Below are 15,120 nucleotides of genomic sequence, written 5' to 3'. Positions count from 1 at the left end.
CTTTTTAAACCGGTAAGCTCAGTGGTCACTTCTTGAAGCGCTGCCTCTACCTTCTCAGCACGTTGGGTCAAAGCCGTCTTTTCATCCGCCTAGGTCTTTTTCTCCGCTTCAAAGCTGGTTTTCAGTTTTTCCGACTCAGCCATGCCGAACTGAAATTTTGACTCCGCCTTCCGGGTCTCAGTTTCCTGAGTCGCCAGCCGGGCCTTTGCATCATTCAATTGGCCTTCTAGTTCAGCAGTGGCAGCCTGTACAAAGTATAGAATTATCAACATTTATATCAAGTTTATAAGAGCACAAGTCTCAAGTATTTTGCCAGCAATAACACTTGACACTTGGGGGCTAATGTCTATCAACGAAATTCTTTTCAAGACAACGGGTCTAATGAGTTAAGTCCCAAGTACTTTGCAAGCAAGACTACTTGGCACTTGGGGGCTAATGCATACCGTTTGTTTTTTCTTCATCATGAGCCAGAAGAAATGCAACAGTCCCAACCGACTCATGGGGGCTATGTAGTTAAGATTTCTCTTCTTATAGAAAGACAAATAGGACCGACTCATTCCCGTGGATTAAACCGGCCCTTGGGGGCTACGGACGGAAAGCTCAATTTGTACAAACATCCAGTTTACATTTATACCGGCCAAGGAGGGATTCTAGGACAGAAGTTATGGATTTTTCTAAAGTCTCCAACCTATTCAATCTTGTCATAGCCCGTAGACTTGGGGGCTGTCAGGATATGTATACAAATTACTTAAAAGCTGGAAGTCATACCTTTTGGTGCATCTGCTTCACCATATCAATTTCAAGGTCGCGGCTGGAGTGGACCTGGCTGAGATAGCCGGAGAGGATCTCATTGCTGCTCAATTGCGCGTAATGAGAAATATCAAACTTCTGTTTCCGCCTCTCAATAACTTCTTGTTTGGCAGTATGTTTGGCCAGAGCTATTGGATTTCCCGGCTCTACAAAGCCGGTGCCAGTAATCAACACATCATCATCTTGAGGCCCTAACAGCTTAGGCGAACCCGAGGGGGGTAGAAGTTGAAGGATTCATAGCAGTACCATCAACACTAAGATCTGGAATCTCAGGTGGAGTGACAGTGACAGGTTCTTCCGGCTGTTTATCAGAAGCCTTGGGAACAGGGACTTGTTGTTCGGGTTCAATAATTTCAGGTGCCTCTGTTAGCTTGATCACCTTAGCCTTGTTGTTTGGTTTTGCTTGGCCACTGCAGAGGTTATGACAAGTCAGTATTAATATAAGAACATACGAGGTTATAGAGTAAAGCTAATTGTTATTACCCAGGGGCAGTCTAAAAAGCCGGCATTTCAGTTTGTGATGAGCCGTCAGAAGAAGAACGAGCAAGTTCCGGGTCAATGATCATTAAAAGAGTTAAGTGACAGACAAGTAAGACCCGTCAGCAGATGAGAAGAATTTTAAGGTTTAAGAAAGCACCTCGTTTCGACGTTTCTGAGGAGCAGGGGTGTTCGGTAAGCCGGAGGATAATTCATCACCTCCACTGCTCCGGGTCTGGCGACGGTTTTCGTGTTTCTGTCGTTTCAAAAGAAAGTGAGGATCTAAATAAGCCAAGGGGTGTGAAAACCTTACTTTCCGGGATACTTGCCGAAGTTTCATTCTTGGCAAAGATTCTGAGCCGGAGGAAATAATAGTTACCTCTTCTTCAGCTGCTTGGCTGGCTCCCGTGTCAGCCTGATAATAATCAGTGTCAATAAGATGGTTGAAAAATAAGCCAAGAGAGTCAAGGGCTACCTCCGACTCAGAGTTATCATCCAACTTGAGCATGTCAGAGGCGCTTGGTTCTTCTTCTTCTTGGTGGTCTTCTTGGCGGCTTTCCTGGCGGCCTTCTTGGCAGCCCTGGCCTTCTTAGCAGCCTCGTGGTCATATTCCACTTTCCAGAATTCTGACTTAGCCTGCAAAGGATGTCAAAGGTCGAGTTAACCAGACATTCTAATGATGAGGTGAAGATAAAGTAATTTGAAAGGCTTACATCTGGTGGCGGGTTAAGCTTGCTGAAAGGGGCCAGGCCCACTTTGACACAATCCTCCGGGTCTTCACTTAGAAGAGACTTCACCATTTTATTGATTGCTTCCTCAGTTAATGGTGCGAAGCTGTGGCGCAGTGAATCTTTCTCATCACCAGTGTAGGTACACATTAAGCCGGTACGACGGCTCAACGGGATGATCCGCCAAGAAACCCAACACTTGACTAAATCAACACCGGTCAGCCCGTTTCCTAGTAGAGCTTTGACCTTCACGATAGTAGGTGCAATCTTCTTCCATTCAACAGCAGTAAGCTTTTCAGGAAGATTATGTTTGGGGTTCAGGCGCTCAACACGGTAACCCCGCAGAGGATTCTCATCAACCGGAGAAGTTTCCTTGCAATAAAACCACGTCTGGTTCCAGTCTTTAGGGTGACTCGGCAAACAGGCGTAAGGAAAGATGGCATCTCTGCGACGTTGAATTGAAATTCCGCCGAGTTCCAAGCTAGGACCATTGGTGAATTCAGTCTGGCGGTTTAAATAAAAATACTCTCTAAAGAGCTCAACACTGGGCTCCTGTTGAAGGTACACCTCACAGAAGACTTGAAAGTTGCAAATATTAGACACGGAATTGGGTCCGATGTCTTGAGGGTGGAGCTAGATGAAGTGCAGCACGTCTCGGTAGAACTTAGAGCCGGGTGGTGAGAAGCCCCGGTTCATGTGGTCAGTAAAAACGATGACTTCGCCGTCTTTCGGCTGAGGTCACTCTTCGCCTGGGTTAGGAGCACGATAATGCATCACGCTCTTGGTGGGCAAATACCCGGTTTTGAAAAAGTCCTTGAGAGTGCTCTCGGTGACGATTGAAGGGACCCAATTGCATGTGTACACTATTTTGGGCGGCATTGTGGAAGAAAACCTAAAGGAAAGAAAAATTGCCGGTTTAAGTTAATTGGTGAAATCACTGTTTAAGTGCTGACAGTATACATTCAGGATGGCGGCTTAAGTGAGGAATAATAGTATATGAATAATTGTAAGCCGGATGTGTAAGCCGCCATGAAGGGTACAGGTATACAAAATCTGACAGAGGGTAAAATTCTACTAAGTGTTGGACAAATAGGTTTCACAGATTACAGTTAGAAATTCGGATCTGAAACTATGCAGAAAAAGGGAATAAATCTGAAACCTATAGAAGCGACAGTGCAAGTGCATAGGTGTTCTAAAAGGGATCTACAGCGATGAGGGTATGTTCTAGTATTAAAAGTTTATGCTAAACTACTACCGTGCAAGATTTGTGTGGTTTGTGGATCTAATCCATGGATGTGGACAAAGAATAAAGACGGACGGTGATGAACACTGACGAGCGCTAACGAACACTGAAGAACATCGAAACCCTAATGCCAGATCTATGGCGGAGGAAAGAAGGGCTTACCGGTGCTGATGATATGGCCGGGAGGTGCCGCGGTTCTCTGGTCCGCTCAGGGTGATGCAGCCGCCGAAGTTGAAGACGGAGGCGGAGGTCGACGACGGCAGAGCTCGTGCAGGTCGGCGCGTCGCAAGGAGGAAGAAGAAACTGAGAAGGAAATAGGGGGGAATGAGAGGAGAGCTTGAGGTCTTATTTATAAAGCCTGGAAGGAAAAACGACAGGCGCGAAAATTGAGGAGGCAAAAAATGGATAAGTGATGATGCGGGCACCTCGATTTCCAGAAAGACAGTAAAGTAAGAAATTTATTAAGATTTGGGTTCTATGAAGCATTAATGACATGTGACGTCATGGCGGGTTACTGAAAATTCAGGAGATGACGTCATGGCGGGTTATAATATTTCACAGTCAAGATGAGGAAGGATTTTCTAAATATTGAAGATTGACATGAACAAGTTCAAATCAACCCGGGGCCTAATGTTGGGGATATGACTATCTGGCATGACCCGCCAGGAGGGGCCGGGTCATCCTTATGTTGATTCATCTCCATGAAGCCCACGAGCATAATCAGAATGGCGGTTCATAGATAGGCTGAGTAGAGGGCCCAAGCCCAAAGGCGGCTTAAGGCCCACGGTTATAAACCGCCATGTATGTATGACTTGTATTGTAAGGCATATGTAATTGGTCTCCGAGCCGGACATGTATATGAGCCGGCCGGGACTCTGTAGACCGCGGGGCTTCAACCCGTGTATATAAGGGGACGACCCGGCGGCGGCTTAGGACAAGAAAAGAAGATATCGAGAGCCAGGTTAAGCGTATTCGCTCCCTGTTCATTGAAACCCTAGCAATACCACCTCAAACTGGATTAGGCCTTTACCTTCACCGCAAGGGGCCGAACCAGTATAAAATCCTCATGTCCTTTGTCTTATTTAACCCCTTTAAGCTAACTTCGTTGCGATGGCTCCACGACTAAGTCCTCACACTAGGACATCTGACGTGACAATTCCACGACACTACCCCTACATCTACCTTCGGGATTAGTTTTAGACTTGAATAATTGTTATTTGGTGCCAGCGTTGAGCATGAACATTATATCTGCATCTTGTTTGATGCGAGACGGTTATTCATTTAAATCAGAGAATAATGGTTGTATTTATATGAGTAATATCTTTTATGGTCATGCACCCTTGATGATTGGTCTATTTTTTTTGAATCTCGACCGTCGTAATACACATATTCATAATATTGAAGCCAAAAGATGCAAAGTTAATAATGATAGTGCAACTTTTTTGTGGCACTGCCGTTTAGGTCATATTGGTGTAAAGCGCATGAAGAAACTCCATGCTGATGGGCTTTTGGAATCACTTGATGCTTGCAAACCATGCCTCATGGGCAAGATGACTAAGACTCCGTTCTCCGGAACAATGGAGCGAGCCACTGACTTATTGGAAATAATGCATACTGATGCATGCGGTCCAATGAGTGTTGAGGCTCGCGGCAGGTATCGTTATTTTCTGACCTTCACAGATGATTTGAGCCGATATGGGTATATCTACTTGATGAACCATAAGTCTGAAAGATTTGAAAAGTTCAAAGAATTTCAGAGTGAAGTGGAAAATCATCGTAACAAGAAAATAAAGTTTCTACGATCTGATCGTGGAGGCAAATATTTGAGTTAAGAGTTTGGTCTTCATTTCAAGCAATGTGGAATAGTTTCGCAACTCATGCCACCTGGAACACCATAGCGTAATGGTGTGTCCGAAATCGTAATTTATTAGATATGGTGCGATCTATGATGTCTCTTACCGATTTACCACTATTGTTTTGGGGTTATCCTTTAGAGACGGCTGCATTCACGTTAAATAGGGCACCATATAAATTCGTTGAGACAACACCATATGAACTGTGGTTTGATAGGAAACCTAAGTTGTCATTTCTTAAAGTTTGGGGCTGCGATGCTTATGTGAAAAAGCTTCAACCTCATAAGCTTGAACCCAAATCGAAGAAGTGCGTCTTCATAGGATAACCAAGAGAAACTGTTGGGTACACCTTCTATCACAGATTTGAAGGCAAGATCTTTGTTGCTAAGAATGGATCCTTTCTAGAGAAGGAGTTTCTCTCGAAAGAAGTGAGTGGGAGAAAAGTAGAACTTGATCAGGTAGTTGTACCTTCTCTCGAATTGGAAAGTAGTTCATCAAAGAAATCAGTTCCAGTGATGCCTACACCAATTAGTGAGGAAGCTAATGATGATGATCATGAAACTTTAGATCAAGTTACTACCGAACCTCGTAGGTCAACCAGAGTACGTTCCGCACCAGTGTGGTACGGTAATCCTATTCTGGAAGTCATGTTACTAGACCATGACGAACCTACGAACTATGAGGAAGCGATGATGAGCCCAGATTCTGCGAAATGGCTTGAGGCCAGGAAATCTGAGATGGGATCCATGTATGAGAACAAAGTATGGACTTTGGTTGACTTGCCCGATGATCACCAAGCCATAGAAAATAAATGGATCTTCAAGAAGAAGACTGACGCTGACGGTAATGTTACTGTATACAAAGCTCAACTTGTTGCGAAAGTTTTTCGACAAGTTCAAGGAGTTGACTACGATGAGACCTTCTCACCCGTAGCGATGATTAAGTCTGTCCGAATCATGTTAGAAATTGCCGCATTTTATGATTATGAAACTTGACAAATGGATGTCAAGACTACATTCCTTAATGGATTTCTTAAAGAAGAGTTGTATATGATGCAACCAGAAGGTTCTCTTGATCCTAAAGGTGCTAACAAAGTGTGCAAGCTCCAACGATCCATTTATGGACTGGTGCAAGCCTCTCGGAGTAGGAATATACACTTTGATAGTGTGATCAAAGCATATGGTTTTATACAGACTTTTGGAGAAGCCTGTATTTACAAGGAAGTGAGTGGGAGCTCTGTAGCAGTTCTAATATTATATGTGGATGACATATTGTTGATTGGAAATGATATAGAATTTCTTGATAACATGAAAGGATACTTGAATAAGATTTTTTCAATGAAAGACCTCGGTGAAGCTACTTATATATTGGGCATCAAGATCTATAGAGATAGATCAAGCCGCTTAATTGGACTTTCACAAAGCACATACCTTGATAAAGTTTTGAAGAAGTTCAAAATGGATCAGTCAAAGAAAGGGTTCTTGCCCATGTTACAAGCTGTGAAGTTGAGTCAGACTCAATTCTCGACCACTACAGAAGATAGAGAAAAATGAAAGTCATTCCCTATGCCTCAGCCATAGGTCCTTTTATGTATGCAATGCTGTGTACCAGACCTGATGTGTGCCTTGCTATAAGTTTAGCAAGGAGGTACCAAAGTAATCCAGGAGTGGATCACTGGACATCGGTCAAGAACATCCTGAAATACCTAAAAAGGACTAAGGATATGTTTCTCGTTTATGGAGGTGGCAAAGAGCTCATCGTAAATTGTTACGTTGATGCTAGCTTTGACACTAATTAAGATGACTCCAAGTCGCAAACCAGATACGTATTTATATTGAATGGTGGAGCTGTCAGTTGGTGCAGTTCCAAGCAGAGCGTCGTGGCGGGATCTACGTGTGAAGCGGAGTACATAGCTACTTTGGAAGCAGCAAATGAAGGAGTCTGGATGAAGGAGTTCATATCCAATCTAGGTATAATACCTAGTGCATCGGGTCCAATGAAAATCTTTGGTGACAATACTGGAGCAATTGCCTTAGCAAAGGAATCCAGATTTCACAAGAGAACCAAACACATCAAGAGACGCTTCAACTCCATCTGCGATCAAGTCAAGGAGGGAGACATAGAGATTTGCAAAATACATACAAATCTGAATGTTGCAGACCCGTTGACTAAGCCTCTTCCACGAGCAAAACATGATCAACACCAAGACTCCATGGGTGTTAGAATCATTACAATGTAATCTAGATTATTGACTCTAGTGCAAGTGGGAGACGGAAGGAAATATGCCCTAGAGGAAATAATAAAGTTGTTATTTATATTTCCTTATATCATGATACATTTTTATTATTCATGCTAGAATTGTATTAACTGGAAACTTGATACATGTGTGAATACATAGACAAAACAAAGTGTCCCTAGTATGCCTCTACTAGACTAGCTCGTTAATCAAAGATGGTTAAGTTTCCTGACCATAGACATGTGTTGTCATTTGATGAACGGGCCGGGATCACATCATTAGGAGAATGATGTGTTGGGCAAGACCCATCCGTTAGCTTAGCATAATGATCATCAAGTTTTATTGCTATTACTTTCTTCAAGACTTATACATATTCCTCTGACTATGAGATTATGCAACTTCCGAATACCAGAGGAACACCTTGCGTGCTATCAAACGTCACAACATAACTGGGTGATTATAAAGATGCTCTATAGGTGTCTCCGAAGGTCTTTGTTGGGTTGGCATAGATCAAGATTAGTATTTGTCACTCCGTAAATCGGAGAGGTATCTCTGGGCCCTCTCGGTAATGCACGTCACTATGAGCCTTGCAAGCAATGTGACTAATGAGTTAGTTATGGGATGATGCATTGCAGAACGAGTAAAGATACTTGTCGGTAACGAGATTGAACTAGGTACGAGGATACCAACGATTGAATCTTTAACATAACGATGACAAAGGGAATGACGTATGTTGTTATTGCGGTTTAACCGATAAAGATCTTCATAGAATATGTAGGAACCAATATGAGCATCCAGGTTCCGCTGTTGGTTATTGATCGGAGATGTGTCTCGGTCATGTCTACATAGTTCTCGAACCCGTATGGTCCGCACGCTTAACGTTCGATGATGATCTGTATTATGAGTTATGTGTTTTGGTGACCGAAGATTGTTCGGAGTCCCAGATGAGATCACGGACATGCCGAGGAGTCTCGAAATAGTCGAGAGGTAAAGATTGATATATTGGACGATAGTATTTGGACACCAGAATGGTTTCGGGACGTTTCAGATATTTATCGGAGTACCGAGGGGTTACCAGAACCCCCCGGGGAAGTAATGGGCCAACCTGGGACATAGGGGAGAGAGAGGGGAGCCCACAAGGGGTGGCGCGCCCCCCCCATGGGCTGCCCGAATTGGACAAGGGGAAGGGGGCGCGGCTCCCTTTCCTTTCCCTCTCTCCCTCTCCTTCCCTCTTTCCCCCTCCATGAGATGGAAAAAAGGCAGGCGAATCCTACTAGGACTGGAGTCCTAGTAGGACTCCCCCCTCATGGCGCCCCCCTGGTGGCCGGCCTCCTCCTCTTCCTCCTTTATATACGTGGGCAGGGCACCCCTTGGACACACACCAATCGTTCCAAGCCGTGTGCGGCGTCTCTCTCCACGGTTTACTCCTTCGGTCATATTCACGTAGTGCTTAGGCGAAGCCCTGCGCGGATCAAATCACCATCACCGTCACCACGCCGTCATGCTGACAAAACTCTCCCGCGACCCTCTGCTGGATCAAGAGTTCGAGGGACGTCATCGAGCTGAACATGTGCAGAACTCGGAGGTGCAATACGTTTGGTACTTGATTGGTTGGATCATGAAGACATTCGACTACATGAACCGCGTTAAACTAATGCTTCCGCTTTCGGTGTACGAGGGTACGTGGACACACTCTACCCCTCTCGCTATGCATCTCCAAGATAGATCTTGCGTGATCGTAGGAATGTTTTTTGAATTGCATGCTACGTTCCCAAACAGACATGTGATATGTGGACATGTGATTTGGACATGTCATATTTGGAATTTGGACATCTCATTTGGACATGTGATGTTTTGCACATGTCATATTTGGGAAATGATGGTTATGTGCAGGGTAAATGATCCGAGTGGCCTATGTTTCATCGGAATGTTGATTCATTTTCGTTCCGATGAATTTCAGGCGCTCGATATGTCCACTTTTTAGCAAAGGTCATGCCAAAATTTTCCGTGTATTTTGGCATGACTTGTGCTAGAAAGTAGGCGTATAGAGTGCCGGGATTTGCTGGGAAATGGCATTCTGGCAAACATAGATCATTTTTATGTCATTCCTCAGTTTTTTATAGCTTTAGAATTAAATGAGGAGACTTAATCATAGGAAACATGTCGAACAATGAAGAAACCGGGCCTCAACTTTTTGTTTGCTAAGCGTAGTCAAGGTTTGCAGGTCGGCCTCGATGATGGTACTAACACCGACATCGACGGCGCTGGCAGCGATGGCGGCACCGAGACCGGCGGGGAAGGTACCGGCGCTGATGCCGCTATCGAGAAGAAGAAGCAGAGGATACGAAAACCTAACAAACTTGGCATTGGATGACTGGTGATCATAAAGATGGCACCTGGCAAGTTTGAGCCATTAGAGCCGGAAGAATCTCGCAAGTGGTATGGGAACCAAGTCGGATGCATCCTACGGGAATGCGCAAGCATCAACGTCGATGACTTAAGGAGTAAAGAACATTTGAGGCAGTTGCTCCTAACGAAGTTGCATAAGACATTCAATGTAGCGACCACACCTCAAACAGTCTAGTCTCTGTGCATCAGTGTCATCCCTGGATCGGTAATGCTGACACACACAGTACTTGAAGGATTTATAACAGAGTTGAAATCACACACTTATTACACCGAATAGTCTCAAGAGAGAACTTATTACAAAAAAACATGGCTTAAGGCCATCTAATACGATAACAGTGGAAGGCTCGGAAGAGAAAGTGAGTCCATCAACTCCAACGGCATCACTGAGTATAAGACCACAACCTATGGCACCTTACTCGTCGTCTGAAAAGTCTGCAACATGAACGTTGCAGCCCGAAAACGGGTCAGCACATGGAATATGCTGGCAAAGTAACACATAGAGAGTAATGAGAAGAATAATGCTAACACTACATGCATATTTGGCTGGTGGAAAGCTCTATGGTTACAATTTTGCGAAAAGCCAATTTTTCCCTACAACAAAGGATTAAATTTTATTTAACTATTATGGTGGTTGTTAAACATTGAGAAGGTTCACCCAACTCAATCCCAATTAAGTAATGTTCATTAAACCCAAGAAATTTAATTAAGTAACATGATGATGAGATTCACATGATAATCCAAGAACTAGATACTCAAGATGTCCATAACCGGGGACACGACTAACCATGATTAGATTGTACACTCTGCAGAGGTTTGCACACTTTTCCCCACAAGACTCGATCTCCTCCGTTGGATTTCTCGCACTTCATGATGTTTGAGAAACGGATGACCGAGACACAGTCTTTCAGAAGCATTAGCACCTTACGATGGGTAGACAGTCACACCTTCTTTCCCCTACATCTGCTAGTCTACCACTGTAAGAGTTCACACGACTTAATCAACTATGCTATAGCCCATAATAGCTTGTGGCTGCACACAGAAGTTTCTAGCATGAATAATCTCATGATCCCTTTGAGCCTGGGTGGCGGTCCATAGGAGAATCACACGGTACCCCGGGATTTACAAAAAAAACAGGCAACACTGGGTTCCCCAGGTGCCTCAATCCACCCAGATGTGTATTTAAGTAGCCACCTTAAGTTAACCATTAATTAACAATCTCACATCTGTCATGTAATCACTCAAACCCAATCCACGTCTACGACCATAGCATAGCAACATAAGCAAACGTAGAAGTAACTCCCGAGGGTTTGATAATAAAACAGGTAATAGGTACTTCCTCATCTACTTCCCAAAACCCATATATTAAACAGTTCCTAACCATGCAATAGTTTGAGGGTTGATCTAACGCAATAAAATTGGGTGGTAAAGAGGTATGATTAAAGTGTTACTTGCCTTACTGATGATCCGGGAAACCTAGAGACTCGTAGTAGCACGCTGCGCACTCCGGGTACTCTATCGCAAACAAACAATGATATACATAAGCAATCAAGCGAGGGTGCACAGGTAAAACTCAAATAAGAGATCTAACCAGAAAGTTCAACTTAAGAACTTCGGTTGGCAAAAAGAATCAAATCGAACGAAGCAACAAAACTCAAACAGCGAAAGAAACAAACTCCGTTTACTAATCTGGACTTAAGTCAAATTTTGTAGTAGCAAAAACTTGTTTGAGTTGGTTAAACAGAAAGAGGGTTTCTTGGCGAAACTCTAGGCGCTTGAATCGCCTAATTCCAATAAACGAGCGAAAAGTTATACTAAAACGAAAATCGGACAGAAATCGCGATCGAAAATAATCGCGAAAAATCCGAGAAAAAGAAAAACTGACGAACAGGCTAACGAACGAACGTTCGCTGTCTGCAGTAAAACGACGAAAACCATTCGTTAAAACGAGCGTTCGGACGAACGACCGCAAAATAACTAAACCGAGAAAACCGATGAACCGATGTAAAAAAACAGATCTAGGTTTTTGAAAAAAATCGGCGGCGGCTACCTCGAGTCCGGCGAGATCTCCGGCGAGGCGGCGAGGTAGCGGCGGGACGGGCTCGGCGGCGACGGGATGGCGGCGGGGCGGCGAGTCGGCGGGTCGGCGGCGGCGGAACGGGCGGCGTCGGCGGGGTCGGGCTAGGGTTAGGGTTTAGGTGGCGGTGGGCTTCGGTGGGCTGGGGGGCTCGGGGCGGCGCTATTTAAGAGGGCCGGCTGGGCGGAGTCCTGGCCGGTTACGGCCCGAGTCGGTTTGACTATTTTTTTAAACAATTCGGACGTGCAGAAAAAGAAAGAAAAGAAATACTAAACGGACTCCAAACATCCCAAACTAAATTTTTCCCGTCCTCTAAAAATAAGCCGGACAAGATGAACATTTATTTGGGCCTAAAATGCAATTTTGAAAAACGCATATTTTTCCTAGGCAAATAAAATAGAAATAAAATCTGAATAAAATCAAATATTTGTTTTTAATATTTTTCCTCCAATATTTCATTATTTTTGGAGAAGTCATATTATCCCCTCTCATGTATTTTGATATGAAATATTTTCGGAGAGAAACATAATTAAAACAAATGATCCTCGTTTCGATATTTAATAAAATTCAAATATGAAAATCGTGAAATCCCCAACTCTCTCCGTGGGTCCTTGGGTTGCTTAGAATTTCGAGGACCGCAAACCGAAATGCAATAAAATATGATATGCATGATGATCTAATGTATAACATTCCAAATTGAAAATTTGGGATGTTACAAACCTACCCCCCTTAAATTAATCTCGCCCTCGAGATTCGGGTTGGCTAGAAAATAGGTGAGGGTGATCCTTCCGTAGGTCTTCCTCTCGCTCCCAAGTGGCTTCATCTTCAGTATGGTGGCTCCACTGAACTTTGCAAAACTTGATAACCTTGCTGCGGGTGACTCGGCTGGCAAACTCGAGAATCTTGACTGGTTTCTCCTCGTAGGTCAAATCGCTATCCAACTGAATCGCTTCCAGTGGCACTGTATCTCTCAGAGGAATGTCAGCCATCTCTGCGTGTCACTTCTTTAACTGAGAAACATGGAACACATCGTGAACTCCTGACAATCCTTCGGGCAATTCCAACTTGTAAGCAACTTCTCCCATACGTTCCAAAACTTTGTATGGTCCCACAATACGTGGTGCTAACTTTCCCTTAACTCCAAAACGCTTAACTCCTCGAAGTGGGGACACACGAAGATAAGCTCTGTCTCCGACTTCGTAAACTGTCTCCTTGCGTTTAGAATTCACATAACTCTTCTGCCTGGACTGGGCTACCTTGAGCCTATCGCGAATCAACTTCACCTTCTGTTCAGACTCTTTAATCAAATCTGGTCCAAACAACTGGCGGTCTCCAACTTCATCCCACAACAACGGTGTCCTGCACCTCCTTCCATACAGAGCTTCGAAAGGGGCCATCTTCAAACTGGATTGATAAATGTTGTTGTAAGAGAACTCTGGATAAGGTAAATTATCATCCCAACTAGATCCATAATCTAGCGCACAAGCTCTCAGCATGTCTTCCAAAATCTGATTGACTCTTTCCGTCTGTCCATCTGTTTGCGGCTGAAAAGGTGTACTGAACTCTAGTCTGGTACCCAAAGTCTCGTGCAATTGATGCCAGAACTTTGAGGTAAACTGGGTTCCTCTATCTGATACAATGGTCCTCGGAACTCCATGCAGACATACGATCCTGGTCATGTATATCTTTGCCAACTTAGCACCGGTATACGTGGTCTTTACTAGGATGAAATGAGCTACCCGCGTCAAACGATCGACTACAAGCCATATCGAGTCATAGCCTGAACAAGTCCTGGGCAATCCCGTGATGAAATCCATGCCTAGCTTATCCCACTTCCATTCGGGTATCGGCAATGGTTGTAGCAATCCTGCTCGCTTCTGATGCTCTGCCTTCACTCTCTGACATACATCACAAACTGCTACATACTCCGCAATATCCTTCTTCATTCCGTTCCACCAGAAACTATCCTTCAAATCTAGATACATCTTGGTATTTCCTGGGTGAATCGAATATGGTGAATCATGGGCCTCTTACAGAATCAACTTCCTGATCTCCTGGTCATTGGGCACATATACGCGGTCCTCAAACCATAAGGTATCATGCTCATCCTCACGAAATCCCTTGGCTTTTCCTTTACTCATCCTTTCCTTTATCTCGGCAATCTCCTTGTCCGTCTTCTGAGCTTCTCTGATCTTATCCATCAAGGTAGACTGAATTTCCAAGGCTGCTACATAACATCTTGGAACTATCTCCAAATGCAGCTCGCAAAGGTCTTCTACTAACTCCTTGGGTAACTCTCCGGTCATGAGGGTATTTACATGACTCTTGCGGCTCAACGCATCAGCTACTACGTTAGCCTTTCCTGGGTGATAATGCAATCTCATATCATAATCCTTAATGAGCTCCAACCATCTCCTTTGCCTGAGATTCAACTCCTTTTGCGTGAAAATGTACTTCAAACTCTTGTGATCCGTGTACACCTCACAATGGTTTCCGATGAGAAAATGTCTCCATGTCCTCAACGCATGCACTACGGCTGCTAACTCCAAATCATGTGTAGCATAATTCAACTCATGGGGTTTAAGCTGTCGTGAGGCATATGAAACAACTCTTCCCTCCTGCATAAGTACGGCTCCAAGTCCTCGACGTGAAGCGTCACAATATACTTCATAATCCTTGCATTGATCTGGCAGAATCAACACTGGTGCTGTAACTAAACGTTTCTTCAACTCCTGAAAACTGGCCTCACATTCCTCAGTCCAATTGAACTTGGTGTCCTTCTTCAACAATTCCGTCATAGGCTTTGAAATCTTTGAGAAATTCTCAATGAATCTCCGGTAGTATCCTGCGAGTCCAAGAAAACTCCGGATCTCTCCAATTGACGTGGGTGATTCCAAATTTGTCACAGTGTTAACCTTGGTGGGATCTACTGCTATTCCTTCCCCGGATATAACATGTCCAAGGAATCCAACTTCTTTTAACCAAAACTCGCACTTGCTGAACTTGGCATATAACTGATGTTCTCTGAGCTTTCCAAGTACCAAACGCAAATGCTCCTTATGCTCTTCTTCATTCTTCGAATAGACCAGAATATCATCAATGAACACTACGACGAACTTATCCAAAAACTCCATAAACACTTTGTTCATCATGTTCATAAAATAGCAGGTGCGTTAGTCAGACCGAATGACATAACGGTGTACTCATATAGCCCATACCTTGTGGTAAAAGCTGTCTTAGGTATATCCTGCTCTCAAATCTTCAACTGGTGGTATCCTGATCGCAAATCA

This window comes from Triticum aestivum, chromosome 6D (genome assembly GCF_018294505.1).
Source record: "Triticum aestivum cultivar Chinese Spring chromosome 6D, IWGSC CS RefSeq v2.1, whole genome shotgun sequence".
In the NCBI taxonomy this organism is placed as follows: domain Eukaryota; kingdom Viridiplantae; phylum Streptophyta; class Magnoliopsida; order Poales; family Poaceae; genus Triticum; species Triticum aestivum.
Note: the sequence above shows the minus strand (reverse complement) of the source record.